This window comes from Myxocyprinus asiaticus, chromosome 14 (genome assembly GCF_019703515.2).
Source record: "Myxocyprinus asiaticus isolate MX2 ecotype Aquarium Trade chromosome 14, UBuf_Myxa_2, whole genome shotgun sequence".
Lineage (NCBI taxonomy): Eukaryota > Metazoa > Chordata > Actinopteri > Cypriniformes > Catostomidae > Myxocyprinus > Myxocyprinus asiaticus.
Window position 1 is genome coordinate 47,062,656 of NC_059357.1, and position 17,876 is coordinate 47,080,531.

A 17,876-nucleotide genomic window follows, 5' to 3' on the forward strand; every position below is an offset into this window, starting at 1 on the left:
ATAACGAGCACAACCAGGAATAACACACAATCGGAAAAGCATCTTTAAAAAGATGCGTCTTTAAAAAGACGTTCCGTGTGTGTGCTCTTTTAGAGAAATATATACTCTTTTAGAGGGTAAAAATGCTCTTTCAGAAAATATACTCTCTAGTTTTTCTTCCGAAGCGCCCAGGGGAGTTCTCTGCAGTGCACCAGCGCAGAGGGGGGAGAAGCCGCTGAAATGTACCGTCAGATCCAGCAGAGGTGAATGAACAGTAGTATTCAGCTCAATGAGCATGACCATTCGGCTCCAAAGAGAAAATCTGAATGAGTGGTTGCATACCAGCTCCTTTTATACCCGTATGTCCGGGGGAGTGGCATGCAAATACCACTCGCCAATTTTCATTGGCCTTTTATCAAAGACCAGAGGTGTCTCGGGCTCCCAAGAGTGACCCCTAGTGTCACTACATCGACACCAACGTCTCGTTCCCTCCATCAGGGAACGGAGGTTACACCAGTAACCATGACTTTTTCCTGCCTTGTCCCCCGACTCAAAGTATGACTGTCTTGCCCTGAATAGCCAAAACTCCACCTTCTGTGACAAAATAGTATTATATCTGTATTTCAATCGGGTCAATTCTCTGAGGCCATTAGACAACATTTGGTGCTTCAGCTCTGCCTCAGCACTTTTAATATTCCCCTCCAATTCCAAGAGTTCTTGTGCTTTGGATTTTTTGGTGAATGCTGCATACTGTATGATCCGGCCCCTAAGAACCGCCTTAAGTGCCTCCCAAGCCACGTCCAAAGAGGATACTGAGGGCCAGTTGGTCTCCATATTTTGACATTGATTTCAGCCTTTAACATTTATTGGAATTCATGATTTTGCAAAAGGGATACATTAAAGTGCCAACTATATGATTTCCTTTCTCCATATGTGGCAACACCTCTAAACACACCAGGGCGTGATCTGAGACTAAAATGTTTCCAATTGAGCAATGAGCAACTGGTGAAATGAGGGACTTAGATAAAAAAAAAAAAAAAAAAAAAAATCTATTCTGGAGTAAATCTTATGGACTGATGAATAAAAGTCCCTCCCAGATGGGTTCAAATGTCTCCAAATATCTGTAAGACCAAGATTTTTACACATCCTGTGAAGCATCAGTGTTGCTCTAGGGAGCTTGCACACATTAGCTTCACTATGGTCAAGGACTGAGTCCATCAAAAGACTGAAGTCTCCTCCCAATATTATATCATGAGGGTTGCCAGCGGCTTGCAACATCCCTTCAAGATCTATAAAAAAGCCCTGATCATCAACGTTAGGTGCATAATTATTAGTCAAAATAAGACTTTGCCCCTGAATTTCAGCTAAAACAATAATGACTCTTCCTAATTTATCTTTAATCTGTTTGAGACATTTGAATTGTAGATGTTTACTAATCAGTGTATTGACTCCCCTGCTCTTACTCGAGTCAGCACTAAAGAAAACATGCCCACCCCATATCCTCCCAAATTTTTCAGCTTCCTGGGGGGAAAGATGTGTTTCTTGATGAAACATTATATTATATTTTTTACGCTTAAGAAGACAAAATAACCTTCCTTTTTTTTATGGGGTGCCCCAACCCATTCACATTCACATGAGGAATAAGCACAAAGAGCATGTAGATTCATCCATAAAACTGTCCTGAAGGTGTGTTACTCTACAAAATAAACTCCAGCTGCTAGGCGTAACCAGCACAAAAAAAAAACTTGCAGATTCGTCAAACAGTCAAACGAATGTTCAGTGAGCCGGTCCACTTGACTGCAACATGAGTGCAAACAAATTACATAATCACTCCAATGTCTTTGCAAGAAATACTCCACAAAACAAACTCCAGCCTATAGGAGGAATAAGCACAAAGAGCATGTAGATTCATCCATAAAACTGTCCTGAAGGTGTGTACTCTACAAAACAAACTGCAGCCGCTGGGCGGAACAAGCACCAAAAAAAAAGCACACAGTTTCCTCAAACAGTCAAGTGAATGTTCAGTGAGCCGGTCCACTCAGCTGCAACGTGAGTACCACAAGATGACTTACTCCATTGACTTTATGAAGGACATCACTTGTTGTGGGCATGTGAATGTTTTACGACCATCCTTAGCATCTATTCTCAATTTGGCCAGGAATATCAGTGCAAAAGTGACCTTCCATTGATATAAAAGTTTCTTGCATTCCTTGAATTGATCACGTTTCTCTCTTGTTGAATTCGCAAAGTCTGGGAACAAGAAAATGCTGTGGTTTTTCCAAGAAAGCCTTCCTTTACTCCTCGCCTCGCGTAACACAAGTTCTTTATCGGATGATCTCAGAAATTTGGCCAGAACTGATCGGGGCCTGCCTCCCTCCGCAGATAGCCAAGTAGGAACCCTGTGAGCTCACTCGATTTCCAGGTTATGGCCTGCTATGTCGAGCAGATTCGGAAGGAGTCCATCCAGGAATTTCACCATATCCTGTCCCTCTTTGGCCTCAGGAATTCCGACGATACGGATGTTATTCCACCGGCTATGGTTCTCCATGTCCTCCAACTTCTCCCAGACACACTCCAAATCCACCTTGGTTGCTAGCGGAATAACAGGTAATTCCCTCTCCGATGACTCCAGATAATCGATCTGTTTCTTGACATCCCCCACTCTTGTAACTACCTCAGTGAACTTCGCCTCCATGGTACTGATCGATTGACGAATCACAGCAAGATCCTCCAAGTCAGCAATGACCTTCGTCAGCATTGCCGACATGTTCAGCATTTCCCGCACTTCCTCGACTAAGTCAACTCCCAGGCTCGCGGCCTGCTCGGGGGCATCAGCTTGAGCACGTAAGTGTCTTTTAATGTCTCCAGAGCCCAAGGATTTTGAATTTTTTGACATATTGTCCTCCTAGAACAGTTATGGAACAGTGTATCGAATCTCACTGGTTTATGTCATTAAAAGTGTTAAAACTAGCAAAGTGCGCAGCGCTTGCTGTTCACACATCTGAGCCTCGCATGGTGTCACGTGACTCTCTCTGAGAGTGTTTTTAAAGATTTCCTTTTTCAGTGGCATACTCAAAATTAAAGGCTTATAACTTGATAAAAAACATGGGTCAAGTGTTTGGTATCATTTTAATGAAAACTTTTCCATTTTTTTTTATTTATTTTTTTTATATAGATTATGATAAATTCTTACACTTTCAGTCTAAGAAGCTGCTGATAAATCACAAAAAAACTTGAGCCAAAAATGAACTTTTTCTGATTTTACATTATATATATCTCAGGGTGTTAAAAAAGTAGCTCCGAAAATGTCTTTTATTTGGTCCCAGTCATGTCACCTGTAACATTTTGTGTTGATACGACAAAGTAATCAAAAGTTATAGCAATACAAAAATAATTTATCCTAGTGTCCAAAAACATCTCTAAGTGTCCAAAAGACTCTCTAAACAAATAATAATAATTGTTCATAAGAACTAATTACACAACAATGACTAAAGGTATACTCTCTCCAAAGCAAGCAGGCATGAGTAACGAGATCTCATTCAGTTACATTCTGTGTCATTTGAGTCATCATTGAGTCGGTGTCATGTACTTGCTGCACAAAGGTGGCCATATGTAATTAGAGTTAATAAAATCCTCTCTGCCCATATTTGGATGACTTCCACCTCTGGTTGCAGTGATCTAAATCCTAATATGGTTGGTTTAGCATTCCATGATGCTGGACAACATACTACATCATTTGCAATGAAATCGTCTGATCCAGGAAAGCTAATGTGTTTTTAGCCAGATGGCACATCATGTGCTGTGTGCACATTGTGCTCCGTGTGGACTATCTAATGATCTATGCTGTGTTTAATGATCTGTGTTTTGGCTCATTTTAAAGATAATTGCCTCATGTAAGAAATGGTATATTTTATGTCTTTGTTTATTTTTTGTGAAGTTAGAAGGGAAAACGCAGCATTTAAGCAACACCTGTTTACATGCAACATGTATGTCATAGACATATACTTAGCTATTACTTACTATATCTTTGTCTGTTAGTAAAACAAATAGGCTTGTTGTATTCTACTCTTTGAGAGCTTTCCAATGAATATTACACATGGCTATTTGTTCAGTTTGATGTTTTTACTGATTACAATAATATATACAGTGCAATTTTTTGATAAATTATCAAAACAGAACACTTCTGATTTGTCTGCAAATTTCAAAGCACTTGTTCAGTTTTGGTCATAATGCCTACATGCACTGGAAAGTAGAGCTTCTAAGCTTGAAACAATACCTATTTTGTGTTGGTCAAGACTGTAGTTATTAATATTTTGATTTAAAAATAAAAAATTGTCCGGCAGCCTTAAAGGGATTAATTACATGTTTTTTTTTTTAAAAAAACTGTTTTAAAAATGTGCTAAATGCCCCCCTTGAAAATCTAGCAAATGCACATAGTATGAGTCAACAAATGTTTTAAGCTGCTGATTGTAATGAAGGGAAGATGAGATGTATTTTTTTCACTTGTTTGGGTTGTGTTCATAAAACAATAGTTGATCAGTGGCCTCAGAAAGGGCTTTGGTGGGTGTGTGGGTATGAATGCATGTATGAGAGCACATCAACCGCGTTTGTGGAGCGTGCACTTTTACAGGTAACATCCTCTCGTCCAGTGAGACGTGCTCGCATCATGAGGGCATGAGTGATTGAATGATAAAGGTGTGTTTACCGGCATTTGTCTGTAAGAGTGGTTTTGAGTGGTTGCTGTCTGTGAGAGAACGTTATCACATGCTAATTTAACACTGTGATAAGACTGAGTTCGTGGGCAGTGGAGGAGTCAGGAGACAACAAAACAGGTTCAAGGTCAGTCTTTATTAAATAAAAACAAAAAGTATGCTTTTCAGCTTGTTCCCTGTTAACAGGCACGTAGACTCTGGTCTGTCTCTCTCTCTCTCCTCTGCCGCTCTGACATGCCTTATCAGGTCTCCCTCTGCCATCACTATAATGAGAGGCAGGTGTTAGAGTCATTACAGCCCAGGTGACGAGCCTTACCACTTTCCCTCTCCCGCAGACAGACACATGACCATGCCAATGCCACAAACACTTTCAAATAAAAACATTTGTTTCTAAATGACATCCAAGCTTGTGTTGAGGAATTAAGGGAGAGTAGTGCAAACTGTGCCACATAATTTTTATTTTGGGGTGAACTATCCCTTTAAGTTTGTACTGTAGAAATGGAAACCATAGAAAGAGTTTGTATTGATGAAACATTTAGATAGCACTGACCACCAGTGTTTTGATGTGGTATATTATCAGTGTCAGCGTATTAATTGCACGTGTTTGTCAGAGTGCGAGCTCTGCTCTTTCAGATCATACCACATCTCACACAGTGTGTTAACAAAAGCAGTGTTCTGACACTGACATTACCTTCAGAAAGTTGAGCTTTTCAACACTGGCCACTTTCATCAGCCGAGCTGTGTGTCTTCAATCAATAATCTGTCATCAGTCATATCAGCCACATTCCATCCACCACACACGGGACAGTAGCCTTCATTTACCATGAGACACAAGTGTGTGTGTGTCATCTCAGGCAGCCTGTCTGGTGCTGGTTTAACAGCTCTGTCTCTCCCATGGAAAATTTCGCTCTTCCTGTATGTCGTCACATGTGGTCTCGTTCTCAAATGAAGACCATCCCAGATTTTTTCTGCCGGCAGAAGCATTCTTTTCTGCAGACACATCTTTTATATATACTGTGTGTATATATATATATATATATATATATATATATATATATATACAGTAAAATAGTGCCAAACCACATCTCAGAATAGCATTCTTAGATGCTATTCTTCTCACCACAGTTGTACAGAGCGGTTATCTGAGTTACCGTAGACTTTGTCAGTTCAAACTAGTCTGGCCATTCTCTGTTGACCTCTCTCATCAACAAGGCATTTTTCTTCTGCAGAACTGCCGCTCACTGGATGTTTTTTGGCACCAACAATAACGCCATGGTCCAAATCACTGAGATCACATTTTTTTCCCCATTCTGTTGGTTGATGTGAACATTAACTAAAGCTCCTGACCCATATCTGCATGATTTTATACACTGCACTGCTGCCACACGATTAGCTGATTAGATAATCACATGGATGATTGTTGGTGTCAGACGGGCTGGTTTTAGTATTTCTGTAACTGCTGATCTCCTGGGATTTTCACATACAACAGTCTTTAGAGTTTACTCCGAATGGTGCCAAAAACAAAAAACATCCAGTGAGGGGCAGTTTTGTGGATGGAAATGCCTTGTTGATGAGAGAGGTCAACAGAGAATGGCCAAACTGGTTCGAACCGACAAAGTCTACGGTAAAAACGCTTTGTACAATTGTGGTGAGAAGAATATAATCTCAGAATGCTATTCTGTGATGCGGGTCGGTGCTGTTTTGGTGGCATGAGGGGGACCTACACAACATTAGGCAGGTGGTTTTAATGTTGTGGCTGATCGGTGTATATATATATATATATTTCAACAGAGGTCCACAGGTGCATCATATTTGAGTCTCAGTTTCAGGGATGATGTCAGCTGATGATTGAAAGTGGATTGGGGGCGGGGGGCAGTTTGGTGGTCATGAATGCTGTTATAAAGCTCTTGAAACTGAAATTTTCAACTTCATATCTGCATATCTTCATACATTTAATAATATCTACAGAATAATTCCTCATGAAGAATTCATGAGCGCTTTACTACCTTTTATCTAGCTTTTTTAATCTTGGCTTTACTGTCTAATATCTGGCTTTTCTATAGTGTCAGTGTTGGGGTAGCTGCTTTGAAAATGTAGTTTGTCAAGCAACAAGCTACTCGTAATTTATAACTCATTTAATAATTATTAAACTGTAGTCAAGCTACCCTATTGATATAGTTGTTCAAGCTACATTACAAGCTACTAACAAAGAGTATCTTAATGCATGTAACCATTTAAGTGGTTGATACATTTTTAAATACACAACCTTTAGATTATTTAATGTATTTAATAAATCACATCAGTATTTATATGGTACAAAACGATGATTTCAGTTAGGGGGACTAATTAAACTAGAAATCATCATAATTTAAAGGGGTCATGTCATGAGGAATATCATTTTCCTTGATATTTTCACATACAGTGTATGAGGTCACTGTACTATAAAAACATGCTGTAAATTTCAGAACTCAAAACATAATCCCCAATGCAATAAAATAATTTATTGAAACCAAGCTGCAAAAACACCTCATTCTCTACTTCATTTGGGAGCGGATTAATTCATGACGGCATCTAGAGTGAAAAAAACATCAATGCCTACTTTACATCATCACACCCTTGGCCCCGCCCACTGCCGTTCAGTTCGTACACTGAGAGAGAGCAGGACAAACAGGCCTAGTGTGGCCTAACTATTTCTGAACACCAAAGGGGACCCATCTGCGCTATTTTTAATTGTTGGTGTATATAAACATGCACTAGATGGATGTAAAAGATGAGGCGAGGAGCAGTTTTTCCTTCTTCAGGTGAGGCTTTATTTTCCCCTCTTGGCGTCACCACTTTACAGTTTACCTTCACACACTACACTGACACTAACACACACTGCTTTCATAAATAAACTTTCACTACTAGAAAAATCCTTGCTCTGGCTCGGCTCTGTCGTATCTAGTCTCTCTCTCGACTGAGTGTTGTGTCGCTCTATTTATGCCGCTCTCCCTGTGCTCACTGAAATTAGAGACAGGTGTTAGACATAATTTAGCTCAGGTGTAAGCGCCCTTACCGCTTTCTCTCTCCGGAGAGATACTTGACCACGCCCCCGCTGCCACAATGGACATCTTTGACCGCTTGATACATATCTCCAGCCTCTTTTAAAAGACGCAGTGTCAAGTTACAACTCTGATGAGGAGAAGCAGTTCTCTTTCATTCAGATGCTAACTCTTGCTGTTTTGATCACAAAACCCTCAACAAACTGTTCTTTCGCCCATCTGCGCTACATGCACTAGATGGATGTCTTTGACTGCTTTAATGTGTTTCCATCGATGTGATACTGTATGGGTGTGTGTCTTTTTACCGTGCTTTATAGTATGTATGTGCATTTTTTCGGCTCATATCGTGTTGATTGCTTGTGAACCAGTCATAATGCGATTCAAGCTTTGCAAAAGAACTGTTATTGAAGGATGGGGAAGTTCAAAACACTTGGAAGCGATCGCAAAAACGTAAGTAAACTGTTTCATTCATGAATATTTACAATGTCATGTTTGATAGTTTATGGTGTTGTTGTGCTTGAGGTGAACAGTTAATATATTCAGATGCAATGTGTTGGATGTGAGTTATGTGTAAAACCTGAAATTTAGTTTTATAATGTTGTGGTGCTTGTTCATTCTCTTCCAACTGAGTTTCAAATATGGCTGTATTCCAGGGGCTGCACGATGTTAACCAATCATAACAGTGGTTGTTTATGTTGAAGTTTTAAGGAGATGCTGAGGCCAAAACCGAGCGTTTCAGACAGAGTGCCAGAGACAGGGTGGAAAATATCATATATTACTACATTATTACTGTTGTGGTGCATAAAATCTTTACTAACATTATCAGTGGACCTCAGGTAAAGGACCTAGATAGGTAAAGTTTGTCAGATAGATAGATAGACAGACAGACAGACGAACCCTGTTTACACCTGGAATTATGATGCACCTCAAGAGATCCGATCACATGTGGTCAGGCGAGACATATCGCTGTTTACACCTGGTCACTTAAATGAGTCTCCTGTGACCACTTGTGTTCGTATTTCAAGGGGTCTTTGATTTCATGATGACATATATCAATCACTATGTCAGTATGTTACTGAATGATAATAAACCCTAACAAAGTCAAAAAAGACAAAGAAAGTGCAAAAGAACCAGCATGTTGTCTCTCCCAGATGCAGTTAAAAGAGGGTGTCTAATTCAATGGCAAAGTCTCGTGGAAGTTCCAGAATGCCTAGCATTGCGCACGGCACCTTTAAAGGCCTTGCTTGGGTTTTGAATTAGAATTTTTGTCAGTTTGACTGAGAGTTTGAAGAGTCTTGGCCCATTTGAATATTCCATCAATTTAAATCTATAGGATTAATCACCTGGTATGGGAAAACAAATTACTATTAGCAGCATCACAACTTACAACAACTAGTTAGTTGCACCCTAGTGTCATCCTGAGAACAATAACTACACTTTTTTAATATTACTGCTCAAAAATGTTTATTTTGTCTTCCTTTTGCCATGTCACCCGCATGAGCACTGAAGCTCTAACTGCTAGGTCACAGCTTCAACAACATGGACTTTAACAATGCAGCAGCCCTTATGCTTAGCTTTTGTAAACATGTGGATGTAACATGTAGTTTATGTAGTAAGTTGTGCTGAAATGAAAAGGTTCATACTGATAACAAAAAATGCCTGTAATATATTGAAATTGAAAAATGCTCATTCTAGGAGCAGATGGTGTGTGAGTTGCAGTGGCGGGCTGTGCATTTAAAGTCTAGGCCTTCATTGTGATTCATGCCATTAAGAAAACACAGTTTCACAATGAGTAAGACACCCTATGCCTTTGGGCATCATATATTGTCGCAGCTAACTAGTAATACCAATTGACAATTTAAAAACATGTCCATGCACGAAAGCCAGAACTTGAAACGACACTTAATGCTCAAGCAAGCCTAATTTTAACTGCAGCATGACTGTTTTGTGAAATGAACGTCTCCCGAACAGACATTCAAAAATCATAATTTTTCATATGATTCTACCAAGGAGGTCTAAAATACCTGGAAAAATCTATCTAATAATATTTGCAATTTAAATGTTGCTTGCATTAAATTTCTTTTTGTCAGGGTACACGGTTATGCTGTGTTCCATTCAAGTTGGATGAGGGATATTCCTACTTGATATCGCCGATCTCCGATCGGTTGGAGATGTGGGTGAAGCAGCTCTCGGTTGAGGTGGAGAACGGGAACCTGCTTAGGCAAAAGGTCACACAGGAAAAAGCCGAGCTGGAGATCCATATTGCCTCCATCAGCGCTGAGTTACAAGAGGCCAACCATAGGTGCGAGAAAAACAGCCATTCAGCCAGCCCAAAACACTCACATATGACTGATCATAGGTTCAGAGATGTGACAGCACCTTCAGCATCTGAGATCATGGCTCTGTTCCAGAACCTCAAGAGCTGCCTACCTAGGCAACCGGTTCTTTTGAATCTACAGTGCGCATCATACAGGACGTCCTGTGTAGTCCGATTCTCAAACACAAGACTCTCATGAGCCAGTTTTTTAATCTACACTGTGTCCAGTGTAGTACAATTCCCAAATATGACTCTTATGAGCCAATTTATTATTTTTTTTTTTACATTTTTATCTACACAGCAAAACATACAGCACGACCAATGTAGTCTTTTGAATCTACAGTGTGAAACAAACAGTGTGACAAGTGTTGTCCGATTTCTGAATGAATGACTCCTATGAGCCAGTTCTTTTGAATCAACAACACAAAGTGCGACAGTGTCGTTAGGTTCTTGAACAAATGACTCTGTTGAGCTGATTCTATGTAGTGAATATAAAACATTCAGCATGACAAGTGTAGTACAGTTCATGACTCTTTTGAGCTGCCTCTTTTTTTAGTAAATCAAAAACACATTAGTCAAAGCAGTTACTGAATATTACTGATTAATATTACTGATGCACAAGTTAAGACTTTTGTCATGTCAAACTCAAAATGAAATGACATCTGTTATTGTGTTATGCAATGTTGTGCTTTTACAATGTTAGACCTTTTATAAGAGTTGATTAAGTCTATTTTTGATGTATTGGCTGTCTGAATGATTTCATTTTATTTTATTTGTTAAATGTCAAAATCTGAAATGATCTCATCATGTGTCAACAGGCTTCTGAGGGAAATACATTTAATAAGAATTGCATTTTCATGATTCCATCCTGATTTGTTTCCATCCATTGATGTCTGATGTGATGTTGTGTGTGTGCGTGTGATTCAGGAGTGTGGTGCTGCACAGAGAACTGGAGCAGATGAGAGACCAGCATGAAATACACTGCAGAAACCTCAGGACAAACACAATGCTGCCATGAGCCACTACCAGCAAGAGCATGCTCTTTCTGCAGCCAAGGTATCTACACTCACACCAACACATCTTATGCTTTTCCACCTCTCTGAATGAACTGATTGATAAACAATCATGAACAAGATTCCTAAACAACAGCTCTGTTCCTAGTTCAGTGGTTCTCAACAGGTGAGTTGTGACCCAAAAATGGGTCGCAGGGAAAAACAAGGCAAAATGTAAATAATGAAATGTAACAAGCCGTATAATAATGCATAGTTAGGATCGCAAAATAAATAGGCTTAACAACTTTTAAAAGGGATTACAAAATGCTTCATATATTTTGTTATTGATCTTAAAGGCCATACATCCAGTGGTTACTACAATATTTGGCCCAGTGTTTTTTTCCATGTCAGGGCCTGAAATTCATAGCGGGATTGTGGGTATTGCATGTCCGCAGTTACGCTATGCGATAAAACTATCAGTCCTGTCTCTAACCAACGAAGCTTTCTATATTAAAAGCATGCTATGTTGGAGTGATCTAGTCACATCGTGGTGCGTGCTAATAATACAGCAACCTTTGGCAAGAAAGGCAGAAATAGCAAAAATGCTTTGTGTAAAATGCTAGCAGAATTACTCAGCTGTAGGGTGAAGAGAAACGTATTTATCCTTATGAACAACTGTTACATTTCTCATCTTCATCTGTAGAATTCCATCTGACGTATACAGCATATCTATGCTTTCTGAATCAGTCAATGTTTTGCAATAATATACAATAATAATATTTAAAATATCATCTTATTGCTTGTATTTAAAATACATATCATTATCTTTTTTTTTTCCAATATACAATTGCTTAACCTGTGAAGGATACATATGATTTTCCCTGATAATTGGGACAAAATGAGGCTAAATATAAAGCAGTATTGTTTTAATGCCCACTGTTTGGAAGTGCCTTCATTCTGGGAGTGTCTATGATGACAGTTAATGTTTTTATTTTTAATGTGGGCAGCTCACTAGGGTTTAGAACAGAGCTAATATAATATGATGTGTGTATGCTGACGTACGGTTTGATAGCATGTTGTGAGTGTATTGTGTCAGGCATCAGAGGTTATTGAAGATTTGGAACATACTGTGATTCATCTTAATCAGCAGATACAAGAGGCTGAAAACAGGAGACAGCTCAGGGTCAGAACACACACACACACACACACACACACACTGCTCTTACTCTATAAGGCCATTAACACTGATTTTATCACTGTAAAGCACACTGTACAATTTTGGCCACGATTCTGCCGTCTAAGACTAATTTTGGGAATCCTAAAGGATTTCTGTCGTTGAAGAGCAAAATCTGCAATCTTACATTGTTCAGTGTAACATGTTCACAGATGGCTGATTATTAGCCTTTGCGATAATCTTTATCCTCCGATGAAGTTCTGACAGTGTCAGAAATTTAACATTGCAGCTGTATAGTGTGACTGATATTACAACGGCAGATGAGATATTCCACTCCTCTCTCGCACCCCAATTCACTTGGAAAGAAACCTGCTCTGCGTTTTAACCACCACAGCAACATTTGTGCCCAGTTATCACTCTACTCAAGCTCTTTCAATGTTTTTTCTTCTTTTCATTTTATATAAAAAGTTTTAATAAATAAATAAGCTGAAAACACTTGGAGAAAAGTGTAACACTTCAGCAATATGAAAGCATTATACCCTGAATTAAATAAATACAGAGCTTACAAAATGAAAATAAAGAAATGTTTGCATTTTCTTAACAATTTTTTTCTTTACATTTATAATGCATTTTCTTTACAACTTTATTTTACTACTTTACTTTTAATAAATTTACTTTAAATGTCTGTAAACTTCTTTAGTTAAGATTCACACCACTCCAATTTTATAAAAAATAAATAAATAAATAAATAAAATAAAAAATTATATATATATATACTACCGGTCAAAAGTTTTGAAACACTTGACTGAAATGTTTCTCATGATCATAAAAATCTTTTGATCTGAAGGCGTATGCTTAAATGTTTGAAATTAGTTTTGTAGACAAAAATATAATTGTGCCACCATATTAATTTATTTCATTATAAATCTAAAATTTAATTAAAAAATAAAAGTTTTTGAAATTGATGACTTGGACCAAATAATAAAGAAAAGCAGCCAATAAGTGCCCAACATAGATGGGAACTCCTTCAATACTGTTTAAAATTATGTCATGAAAAAAATAAGCACCTCTTTTTACTTATTTGTTGGAAAAAAATAATTTGTAAAAGTTTTAAGCACCCATTTTGTACCTTATACAATAACTGGTCAGAACAAAAGTAAATGAAAAAATGACAGCTGTACAACTAACTATTATTGTCTTTAGGACCAAGAGAACAAGATGCAGCAAGAGCTAACAGACCTCCAGCACTGCACTCACAGAAACAGCATAAAGGTTAGTCATTTAATCACAAACACAATATGACATTCAAGCTATATAATACTTCTAATAATAATATATGTTTTATAAGTATTATATTTGTTATAATAAAATTTTATGTATATACATTTATGATTATAACATTAACTTATAATAATTGTTTTATTTAAAAATATATAAATATTTTATTTAATTTTGTTAAGAGTAATATAATATTTGTTGTTAATATAATTATATTGACAATATAATTATATTAATATAATATCATATTTGTTATAATTAAATAAGAATTATAAATGTATATAATATTTATAATATATTTATTCATAATATATTATATTAATATATAATGTATTATATATTCATATATCAAAAATAAATATATTTTATAAAAAATATATAGTTACTTTTGTTAATATTATATTGCTATATTTCTTTTTAAATGTATTCATATGTTTTTTTTTTATGTTTTAGAATTATATTTATTATAATTTCATGATATATATACTGTACATTTATAAGATGTTTTTGTTGTATTAATTAAAAAAAAAATGTTTCATTATAAAACAAATGTATGTATTTGATTGTATTAATATTATATATCAAGTTTTATGTGTATACAGTTGTGCTCAAAAGTTTGCATACCCTTGGAGAACTGGTAATATATGTAACATTTTTAAAGAAAACGTGAGTGAGCAGGCAAAACACATTTCTTTTATTTCTTATGGGATTCATATTCAGCTGTAGATTATAACAGAATGGTACAATCATAAAACAAAACATGGCAACAAAGAAAAAATTCTGCATACCCTTAGTTCTTAATACTGTGTATTGCTCCTTTAGCATCAATGACAGCGTGCAGTCTTTTGTAATAGTTGTCTATGAGGCCCCAAATTCTTGCAGGTGGTATAGCTGCCCATTCGTCTTGGGAAAATGCCTCCGGGTCGTGCAAACTCTTTGGTCATCTTGCATGAACCGCACGTTTGAGATCTCCCCAGAGTGGCTCGATGATATTAAGGTCAGGAGACTGTGATGGCCACTCCAGAACCTTCACCTTTTTCTGCTGTAGCCACTGGAGGGTCAACTTGGCCTTGTGCTTAGGGTCATTGTCATGCTGGAAAGTCCAAGAGCGTTCCATGCGCAGCTTTCGTGCAGAAGAATGCAAATTGTCTGTCATTATTTTCTGATAACATGCTGCATTCATCTTGCCATCAATTTTCACAAGATTCCCCGTGCCTTTAGAGCTCACACACCCCCAAAACATCAGTGAGCACCACCATGCTTCACAGTGGGGATGGTATTCTTTTCACTATAGGCCTTGTTGACCCCTCTCCAAACATAGCGCTTATGGTTGTGACCAAAAAGCTCTATTTTGGTCTCGTCACTCCAAATTACAGTGTGCCAGAAGCTGTGAGGTGTGTCAAGGTGTTGTCGGGCATATTGTAACCGGGCTTTTTTGTAGCATTGGCACAGTAAAGGCTTCTTTCTGGCAACTCAACCATGCAGCTCATTTTTGTTCAAGTATCGTCGTATTTTGCTCCTTGAAACAACCACACCGTCTTTTTCCAGAGCAGCCTGTATTTCTCCTGAGGTTACCTGTGGGTTTTTTTTTGTATCCCGAACAATTCTTCTGGCAGTTGTGGCTGAAATCTTTCTTGGTCTACCTGACCACGGCTTGGTATCAAGAGATCCCTGAATTTTCCACTTCTTAATAAGTGATTGAACAGTACTGACTGGCATTTTCAAGGCTTTGGATATCTTTTTAAATCCTTTTCCATCTTTATAAAGTTCCATTACCTTGTTACGCAGGTCTTTTGACGGTTCTTTTCTGCTCCCCATTGCTCAGTATCTAGCCTGCTCAGTGCATCCATGTGAGAGCTAACAAACTCATTGACTATTTATACACAGACACTAATTGCAATTTAAAAAGCCACAGGTGTGGGAAATTAACCTTTAATTGCCATTTAAACCTGTGTGTGTCATCTTGTGTGTCTGTAACAAGGCCAACATTCAAGGGTATGTAAATTTGTGATCAGGGTCATTTGGGTGATTTCTGTTATCATAATGATTTAAAAAGGAGCCAAACAACTATGTGATAATAAATGGCTTCATATGATCATTATCCTTAAATAAAAGACATTTTTTTGCATGATCAGTCATATTTTCAAAATTAAAGCCAAATTTCTGCCAGGGTATGCAAACTTTGAACACAACTGTATGTTAGTGCCTTAATATTATATTTACTATATGAAACTTTTTTAATAAGCTTCAGAAAGATCAGTTTAGGAAACTGACCTGTGTTCATTATCATCAACCATCTTAGCAGTAGTATAAAAACTCAAGCATGCAGTTTCAGTTAGTCATAAAAGCTTTTGCTCTGCTCTGCTCTCAAATGGCCTCGTTTACTTTGATTATATGAATATTGGGCTGTAAAGTCTAGTCTTGATTACTAGATGCTGTTTGTAAAAGCAGCATAGCCTCATGGGGGTACAGCACATTTCCCTAAATGAAAGAGCAGCGTAACCGGACCATCATAGCTTGCGTCCAGACGTGGCCAGATTGCCCCAATAACTTATGAGACTTTATAAGGCCTGTTGCCAAGCTCGGCCGCTTTCAAGACCCTTCAAAGCTTCAGCACTGTCATAAAAGAGCTGCTTTCATAATTGGGCTGACACAATCAAATGAAGATAAGTTTTAAGATCAGACACCTGGCTGCTGCCTTCAAAGGGCCGCTCGGGTCATAAAGACGAGCAATGAGGTGCACCTCTGTCAAGGGCACATCTGCAGAGCAGCGGCCATATGCACCTGCAGGCTTGTCTTCTGACCTTTGACCTGTTGAAAATGTGATTGGCTCTGTTTAGGCATGTTGAGGGGCGGGATATGATGAAGCTTGTTGAGTGATTGACAGCTGCAGACGCTGCAGGCAGAGCTGGAGAAGGAACGAGCCGACAGCAAAAAGAAGATCAGTATAGGATGAAAGAGTCGCTCAGGTATGCTCCGCTTATATGGATGACACTGCATTTGATATAACAGCAAAATGTAAATTTATTTTCAATGCAAAATTCAAATGCCGTTCCTCAGTGAATTCTACACAGCTCCCGACCCGCTTTGGATAAAAGTGTCCAAATGACTAAATGCAAATGACAAAATATTTGTTTATCAAACATTTTGTCTAATGTGCTAAGGCTACCAATAAGAGCACATTTAACCATGTTTAAATCCATTCTATCCAATTAAAATCCATTAAAATAATTTCCTCTGAAATCAGCTCAGAAAGTGTTAAATAAAAATTTGCAGATTCCATCTGGGCCTAGTGATGTGTTGTACATTACATATTGCAGACTTTAAACAAATACGGTTTTTAATGTTCTTTTGGAAACTTTAAAGTAAACATTCAATCAAAATTGACCCTATTTACTTTCTGATAGACAGTCCTGGTCTGCTTGTACATGATTCATCAGTTAATATAAAGAAAAATAGTTGTCTTTGTAATCTTCCATCAAAATGTAATAATTTTCTCCTCCTCTGAAACCACTTTCCCTTTCTGCTGATGTCACTAAGGCGGCATGGATGGGGAAAAATAATATTAACCAACTAGAAAATGTCAGCTGTACTCGCATGTCTGTGATGCTATGTAGATACTAAAGTGTTCTGAGAATTTTTTAGCACCTTGCTATGCTGTTGCTAGGGTGTTTTGGGTGGTTGCTAGAGTGCTGCTATGCAGTTGCTTAGGTGTTCTGCGTGTTTTAGCATGTTTCTCTATGTGGTTGTGAGAACATTGCTATGTAGTTGCTAAAGTGTTCAGAAAGTTTTTTTAGTGCCTTGCTGTACGGTCGCTAGGGTGTTCTGGGTAGATGCTAGGGTGTTGCAATGCAGTTGCTTAGGTGTTCTGTGTTTTTAATGTGGCTGCTAGAGCATTGCTATGCAGTTGTGAAGGGTGTTACTGGTAAGGCGGACGGAACTGCTGGAGGAGGAGTCTCTGGATGAGCGGGCAGAGACGCTGGAGGAATAGTCTCTGGGGGAGCGGGCGGAGCCGCTGGAGGAATAGTCTCTGGGGGAGCAGGCGGAGCCGTGGAAGACTCTGTGGGCGGAGCCAAGAAGACTCTCTGGGTGGAGGCAGGAGAGGCTTGATGAAGGCAGGCGGAGCCAGGAGAGCCTCGAGGGGCGAAGCCATGGGAGGCGGAGCTGTGGGAGGCTCGAGGGGCGAAGCCATGGGAGGCTCGAGGGGCAAAGCCATGGAAGGCGGAGCCGTGGGAGGCTCGAGACAAAGAGTCCTGGATGACTGGGAAATGACCTCCGTGGTCGTGAACTTGGGAAGAGTCTCGGGAACGACCTCTGTGGTCGCAAACACTGGCTGAGACTCGGGAACGACCTCTGTGGTCGTAAACACTGGCTGAGACTCGG

At 38.6% G+C, this 17,876-nt stretch overlaps 1 pseudogene; it reads left to right on the forward strand.

Moving 5' to 3' along the window:
- Positions 1 to 17,876, forward strand: part of LOC127452269 (centrosomal protein of 112 kDa-like) — a 284,785-nt pseudogene that overhangs the window by 98,367 nt on the left and 168,542 nt on the right.